The sequence below is a fragment of the Aptenodytes patagonicus genome, chromosome 3, assembly GCF_965638725.1.
Source record: "Aptenodytes patagonicus chromosome 3, bAptPat1.pri.cur, whole genome shotgun sequence".
Lineage (NCBI taxonomy): Eukaryota > Metazoa > Chordata > Aves > Sphenisciformes > Spheniscidae > Aptenodytes > Aptenodytes patagonicus.
In genome coordinates, this window is record NC_134951.1 from 65,658,352 (window position 1) to 65,667,162 (window position 8,811).

The window sequence follows — 8,811 nt, forward strand, 5'->3', positions numbered from 1 at the left end:
GACTCACAGAACTACTGCAAGGTGAGAAATGCAGCACAGTTTCACATTAGGAAATGTCAGCTCCTCAGTACAAGCCTAATGGCTGTCCTGATTAGTTCACATTACCTTCTTAGTTGGGATCTGACAAGCACAGGTCCCCCATTCAAGGCAGTGTCAAACATAGTCCAACTTTAAATGGGGAAAGTGGTACCAAAGAAATAAGCCTTAGTAGTCAATATGCTGAAAACTTTTCCTGCTTTAGGGTCTACAGATTTATCATTTGCATAAGTTACCACTATTTATGCATTTTATGGATATTTTATCATGTTGACTTTGATACCTGTAATTATGTTGATTCATTTATAACTTGTAGCACTTGTAACAATCCCAGTAAACCTGAAAGGTGAGAAATTTCCTGGCTGTAGAAGAAGAAAGTTTCCACGGCTTTCAGAGATACAGATATAAGTTTAAGTCTTTCAAAGAGTTAGACAAATACCTTCCATGTTCCTGGTCCTAGGTTTTGCATTTGGATCTAGATCTCTGGATGAAGTTGAAGTATAAGAAAATACCTTTAAAAAAAAAAAATCTATATTGCAGAAGTACTTGTGGGAACTGCAACAGCTTGCTGGAGTAAATTGGGTCTCAAAAGTGTCCATAGATATTTAGGAAGATGGAGACATTTCTTTCTGATGGAGACTCTGGCATCATTACTCATTAAGCTTTCTGAGATAAGTATGCTCACAGATGAGAAGGATGCAAGTCAGAGACAGAGTTTTTATAGACTCTGCGAATACTAGTATATGAATCTGAAAATGTGTACTTTTTTTATTGGTACAGCATCATCCAGTGAAATACTTATCTGTAAGTACCGAGTACTTAACATGACCAATTCTACTTAGTGTTAGCTGGATAAAATTGAAGCAATATCCTTCAGAAAACCAGCATGCTTCTACCCTAGCCTCTTCCCCAGCACCTTCCCTCCCTCCCCGGAGTACCTTCCCAACTCTCTAGGCAGCTTCAGGGAAGCCACATAAAAACAGGCTAAAATGAGTGAAAAATCCAAACACACCTTTTGACACAAAATAACACTGTTGAATTATCCCTCCCTACCCCAAAAAAGAGGGAGTTGCCATCCCACCTGAACCTTGTTGCTACCTGACTAAAACTCAGCAAGGAAGTGGCATAGACGCATTGCACAGTCGCAGCGAGCAGGACACCTGTGTGCTTATCACTCTTTGGCTCCCCGTGGGATTCAACACCTTGTTGTGCTGGAAAAAAGCCACAGGGTGGATGCTGGCTGAAAAGAAAAAAAATCCTTATTCTTGTTAAAAGTAAAAGCATCATGAAGGAAAGAGGAAAAATGGAATTGACATCGTTTGGTGGCCCGCAGCTCAGTGGTTTCCTGTCCGAGGCGTTGAACTTGGCTGTCCAAACAGCTGCACACAAAGGTTCATGGGCAACCTTTGACCACGTGCTGCCATGTGAGTGTAGGTGCAGGCACAGGCACAGGGCAGAAGAAGAGCAGGAGAAAACCCTGTTTGACTGTCTTCTGTGAACGTGTGGGTCAGTAGGCTGTAGATGGACAGCAGAGGAAAGCGGTCAGAGAAGCAGAGCATGGGAAAGGAGCTGCTGAAAGTTGTTTGAACTGTGAGCAGAGGTTTTGTGCAGACTGAGCTGATCTTCGCAGCTTTAGGAATAGCTGCATGTTGTAGCATTACCTTTTGCCCTGTCCTGTGGGAAAATATGCCAGGAAGATAGCTCAAACTTGTTTTACTGCTTGGTGTACTTCAAATCTGTCTGGTTTAGGGCATCCTTCCCTGACCCTGAGTGTGAGCTCAGGCCTGTGCTCACCCGAGATGTGATGGACTCACATTCACAGACTTGGGTCTTCTAAGTGCAAATCAGAGTTGGAGGAGCCTGGTCCAAGGCATCATCTCTCTGGATTCCTAAAATAATATGGTTTCCATGTGAGACCTGACTGTAGATACTTTATCAGCTGAAGTAAGCATGGAAGTGGCATACTATAATCTACTTATGGCCCAACCTACCAACAGTCTTTAATCAGGAGTTACATCTTACTTTGTGGTCAATCGTCAGTGCTTACCCTAAAATGTTAGACCTGACAGCCAACCTCAGGGCTCACCAGAGGTTCCTTCTCTGAGAGTGCAACCTAATTTATGTGAATACCAACACCACAGCTCAAAGATGCAGGGAAGGTGAGTGCTTTCTCCCTTCATCCAGAGTAGGCTGCAATCTTAGAAATGTGTTGTGAATCTACAACTAACCAGATGAGAAGAGGCACACTCAAAATAAGGGTCAAAAAAGTTAAATAACTGGACCAAAAACTGGATTCTAAGCTTTTGCAGCTGAAAGATGTGGAAGAGCTATTTGGCAATAAGGTTTTCCTTGGCTATATCAGTTCTTATGTACATTTTCCATTTGGGGTTTTGCACTAATATCCCATTGGTAGGGCTGAGAATGATACAGCAGAGATCTGGGGATTTTTTTACGTTTTCTGGGGAGGAGGGGGAGGGAGAGGACCTGTTCACGCACTGGCTGTAACCAATCAAGTTTTGCATGATGCCAAAAAATTAAACACAGTAAAGCCAGACCCTGTCAGCAATGAGTTGATTGCTTTAAATAAGGGAGATTTCCTGAATGTTTAAATTGAAACTTCTACTATGATTAAAGCAAAGAGAAGTACCAGGATGCTTCCTAACTATTTAGTTCCTAAAATTCCTGTGAGGTCTGGAGATGACAAATTCAATTCTGATGTGCTGTGTTTTACACTCTGCAGGCTGTAGTAAAAGGTAAAACTAATCAAGCTTGGGTTTCCCATGGGCTGTGCTTTAAGATGTTTTCTTATTTAAAGTCATGGAAATATGTTAAAACCCACATAGACTGGGTGAAGTTTACACAAGGCAAAATGTATTCGACCATACTTTTGCACAGTGTGCATATTTTGACTTTTCATTATTTTTTGTTTGTTTAATCCTTCATCCTGCTTAAAACTGTATTTCAACCACATTTGCAGACTGAAGATGGGGAAGAACAGTTTATAACTCTCTCAAAATGTTGCTTGGGACTGTTTAGAGCAGCGAATACCTTGGTAGTGAATTGAATTTCTTCTGTAAGATGTTAAATGCAGCAGGAGAGAGAATAGGCACGTACTCAGCAATAAACTTTTAATTACAGGGGGTGAAATATTCTTACTACTAATACTTTTTTTAGGAAACCCAGAATTTTATCCCCAAGTCTGTATTTTATGGGAAAGTTTAAGTTCACCTACAACAATCCTTCCTCACTGTTCCAAGCTCCACAAAATGAATAGTTAGACGGAATGTGCCTAATTAATCATCATATGTACACACTCAACATTTTATGTAGCAAGGAAAATGACGGAAATTGACCTTTTCAGAAGATCTGTCTCCATCAGAAATTACTATGAATGTATTCCTCAAACACATATTTTTGAAATGATAATTTTTAAATTTCCCGAATGAAAATGATGTTTCCCATTGTGAATAAATGAAGCACTATTTCTGTGAAACCACATACTTCACCATATAAAATGATCTCATCAAGATTTCTATATTCCACCAGAAGAAATATTCATCTTTAAGTCTTCTGTGTCTCTGAAGTTTTAAAGCTGGTTTGAATTGCTATATTGTTTACATTTCCAAAGTTTAACACTTTTCATTATGGTTGTTCATGTGGAGATATTCTTTTCAGTTCATAATTAAAATCTCCACATGCAACTTCTCTGATATGATTTCCAAGTTTATGTTGGGGAGAAAGGAAGGAGGAATATATTTTGAAGATTTATTATATCATAAGTTCTGTAGTGGTCCTTTACCAAATGAATGACAGCTGGATGATGAGTATTATTTAACTGCCTGTGTCATCATTTAGCATTCTGCTTGAAAGCCTAAAGTATGCTCATAACAAATAAAAAATACAGACATAGAAAATTCACAATTAGATAGTCTTTTAGACTTGATTTCAGTACACATTTGGCTTTGGTAGTCCCAGAGGAACTCCTGCTGCTATTAGCAGATACCTATATGAAAACTAAAGGAGCATTTTAGAGGCAAAAAATGCTGTCTTTTCTAAATGCAACGGTTTGAACACACGGGTACAGATGCGATTGGAGCCCAGGTTTATATTTTCTCATTCTGGCCAGCTTTCACCGAGTGATGTTGCAATTGCTGAGAAACTGTGTCGCTTTATTATTGCAGCCTACATGTTGGTTTTAAATAACATTTTCCATAAACAGGATTGTTTTGATTAGTATACCCTAAAGAACACCTGTTGACAAGTGGGCTTTGGAATCCCTTTAAATTACACTCCAATTAGTCCATACGGTAATTGACAGTGGGGTGCTGCTGCGACCTCCTCCCTCACGGGTCTGCCCCATACAGCCAAGTGCAGGAGCTGAGATCACACACTCACTTGACACTCTTTACGTATTGCTGCATTTAGGATTAGGGTGGTTTTCAGGCTTAATCCCACATAATCATATTGTGCCCCTGTGGAAGCAAATGATGAAATCCCCTTCTCTCCAAAACAAACAGATACACGTGGTTAATGAGGGAGCAAGCGGGTTTAAGCTTCCTTCATGTGAGCTCCGCTTAGCCAGATGAAAATTTAATTTTTCATAACCTGCTAAAGACAGCCATCAGTATCTATGGTGAAATGCAAACTGGCGTTGAAGGAACAGCCAACGGGTGTTGGTTAGTGCCTGCCATGCTCCCTGGCCAGGACGTAAGGGTGAGAAGACACCAGGAATGTGGCTGGCTAAAAGTCTCCTTGTGCCTCTGCCTGTGGTCAGGGCATTTCAAGGAAAGGGCCTAGCAGACCTGTTACCCGACAATATCATGATGTCGATGGGGGTCTGTATGGTGAAGGTGCCTTCATCGTGGCCAAGGCCCACATAAGCTACCTGTGTTGCCAGCAGCAGCAAGCTGGCCTTGCCGGGGGTGGCCCCAGCTGCCCAGGTTTGTAGCCCACTGCCAGACCATACTGAAACACCAGTGAGCATCAGGGTGCTAGAAAAACCTGGGATGCCCCCGTGGACCTGCTGATCTGTGGCTGTACCTTCGGAGCTACCCAAGGCAAGCGAGGAAGCAGGAGGCGCAGCTGCAGACAATTACCGCCTCTGCCCAGACTAAACAAAGGGCGACTGCCGCAGCCCCGCCGATCCCAGAGATAGGCGGCCCTGACCAGAGGGACCAGGAGGGAGACTTACCCCCTTCAGCCCGGAACGCTCGCCCAGGTGGGTGTTTTGCAGGGCCAAGTTCACGAAGCCAGCAAGTCTCGGGTAATTGTGAGTGACAGGGAAAGGCAAGGAAAGGGGAAAGAGCAAGTTTAGCTTTGTAAAGGCATAAAAGCGGCTCTCCCTTGTGCGGCATTGTTTTATTCCCCCCTCAGAGGCAGGTCTGACTCTACCCGCATGGATTTCAGGCGCTCCTTTCGGGGAGAAGAAAGGGGTTTCTGTGCTCTTTGAAGCCCATGTATGCTGGTCAGACAGGAAGCTGGAGCTTCTGTCAGTCAACAGCACATGCAAAATTTATCAAGTATATTACTTGACAGAGGTTACTCTGTCATTACTAGCTAACGGGGCTCTGCCAGAGAATTTTTTTTATGGAAGCATGTGCTGTCAAAGGCAAAGTGTCCATTGATTGATTGCCACAGCTGACCTAAACATACAGGGATCACTGTGTAATAACCCCTTTATCATATATAAACCACCAAATGCTAAGTTCAATAACACTAATGGTCTCAAACCCCCGAAGCCAGGCGAACTCAAAGGAAGAGGGAAAAATGCCATCCTTTCTGCAACCACGGCAGCGTGCTGCGGGGCTGCTGCCCGGGATGGAGATGTGGGACTGCAGAGCAGGAGCACTGAGCCCTGCTGCCTGCAGTGGGCTCAAGGGAAAATGCCGTCCAGCCCATGCGCTGAGCTTTCCATGGCAAAAAATATACGTATGTATTGCTCAGTTCCGTATTTTCTGCTAAACAGCAAGCTATGGTTATTACAGAAATACTGTGCAAGTCGTGTCCAGTAGATCCTAAGCTTGAAACCTGCTTTAACTTTCTCAGAAAATGGTAGGCCCCCTCTTGAAGGAGTTTCCTGGCGGTTAAAGCTCCTTTAAAAAAAACCAGAAAGAATGTAGCATTTACAAAAGGAGGAGGAGAAAGCTTTCCTAAGCTATAGGCCAAGCTTTAAGATCTCTATCAGTCGTTTAAATGCATCATATAATTTCCTTTGGAGATAGAAATGTAGGTAGAGAAAACAAGGTATGAATGTTATTTGCGTTGTGGTTTTCTTAGGGAAGACAAAAAGGCCTGAATGAAAGAGGGGAAGAGAACTGAATATAATGTTTGCATTGCAGGGTATTACAATTCTAAGAGTTTGAGAAATAAAAGGTTTGAAAGGGAAGAAGTACTATTATTTGAAACTTGGAAAAGTCTGAAAACAACTCAGATACCATTATGATAAAAGTGAGCAAAGGTTGAATTTTAATCTCTTACTGTTCTCAAAAAAAGAAATAACAATTTTTCTTTAAATGTTACTACGAATTCTCCCTTCAATTATTCCATGGCTGTTAAAATCTTCTGCCTAGCTGTAAATGCAGCAGCTATTTAGTCAGAGATCAGTGGTAATTTCAATAGCCAGGAGCCAAGCCCTTGTCCCCCTGAGGTCAATGACATAACTTACTATAATAAACACACGGCATCAGGCTGAGAGTCATTTCTGGTGGGGAGGTCTAAGGTCTTGCGGGTCCTTCTGTCATGGTGTTTCCTGGAAGGCTATGATAGGACTGCAGCTGGGGATGCACAGAAAGATCCTATGCGAAGAAGGAGCCCTGCAAACAATTTCTGACAGAAACAACTTGGCATTGGGGTTAGGCTTATGCGTAGAATAGATTTTTTTTCTTTTTTCTTTTTTTTTTGTTTTTGGTTCAGTAGACAAGCCAAAACGTTGCTTTGGTTCTGCTCAAAGTATTCGTGTAACCTGAAACAAATAGTTCCAGCCCCTCTCAGTACGTGCACAGGGCTAGATCACCCTCACCATATTACAAATCATCTTTTGGAAATCAAGTGTAAAAATCAACGACAGTCCCATGTTATTAATAAGTACTTTATAATAACTGAAAAACCCAGCAGAAAAAAAACGGGACACAGGCCCTCTTGCTGCTGCACCTGTTGTTCTCTTGCCTGTTTAAGGGAAGCGCAGAGTAAGCGCTGCTGCGAGCAGAGCCGTGGAGGGGGAGCAGAGTGCTCTCTAGGGATACTCCAGCTCGGAGGCTGAAATGGGCAGGGCAATTTACTTCAGGGGCGACTTACACCCATATAACGCTAGCAGGGAACAGCTCAGCTCTGCAGGCGAGCCCTTGGGGGGACGTTCTGCTTCGGTGGGAGTTGTAGGGCACAAATGGAGTGTCCAGAAGAGCTAAGCCAAGCTTGCTGGCAGGGGGAAACGTGCAGAAATGTCACAGCTGTAAATTTGGGTTAACATCACCTGAGCAAAATCTCCAGTGAACTGGAAAGAATTTACTGCTTCTGGTCGAAACTGTATACAAATAGATTTCCATGAAAGTGGTTTCCTAGAGTTTCAAATTGAAAACAAAATTTAGTCAGTGATTTCAGGTAAGACTTTCTTTGGAGTATGAGATTCATTTGAACCTGAAGTGAAATGCAGTAGTCGGAGACCAGGTGTAGTTTTCCTGAACCCTCCCTAGTCAGCCCATACCCCCTCAAGCCCCCAGCTTGCTCTGCTACTTAGTACCAAGAGGAGACATTATCCACCTTACCCTGCTCTGTGTGTAACTTCTTTGCCTGTTGCTGTTGGTAGGTGCAAAAGATGGATTCAAACACCTCGAGTTTCTTATAAAAGCTTTCACTACCTAAATCCATTCACCCATGGAAAAATTGAATCTTACCCGAGTGTCTTCCTGTTAAAAGGCAATCCCTCCCCTCTCATATGAAGAGTCAAAGTATAAAACAACAAAATACTTTTTTACAGAATACAGTGACAATTCATCAGTAACACAATGATATACAGATGCTCATAGTACGTGTAATAAGTCAATCACTCATAGCACAGTGATTTAGGCTACCACGAAACACAATCGCTAATGCAACGACATTAACTTATAATATTCATATGTGGAAATGCTTCAGTGGGACCTGGATAAAAGGCCAAAGTGCACTGGGAAAATTTTGAAACACTAGAGGACATTCTTTCTTCCTTATGACAGAAGAAAATTAAGGTCCTCTTGATCAGATCTGTGGGATTTATGTCCCATATCCTGTTTTCAGCTGAAGTAGTTAACATACTGCACCACATATGCTTGTCCATTTTCATTCACGAGTTCCTTACAGGACGTTTTTCTCTTACAGCCTTAAAAGAAGAGCTCAAGTTGAAATCAGCTTCAGAGTCCCCCTTCTCAAAATAGCCAGCTATTTCATTCCTGGTGCAAGTGTCTTACAGTACCTGGAAGGGAGGACAACAGAGTGGCCTATGATAACCAGCTCACACCTGTCACCTTTCTTAAAAATAGCTATTGAGTCAGCCTTTCTCATGGTTTCCCACTGGTGCTCAGTGACATTGTAAATAAACAGTGAATGATTCTGATGACGCCCTGCAAATTCCTGCAACGTCCATGGAGAATCCCATCCATCCGGTCGTAGTGATTGACGCTCTCCTGTTCCAGCTTATTGCATGCCATCTCAACTTCTGTATTCAAGCAACAAATTGTTAAGAGGGTCTAGTCCTACATTCACACATGGTCCTAGTTTCTTCATAGTGGTGATACCTACAGATAA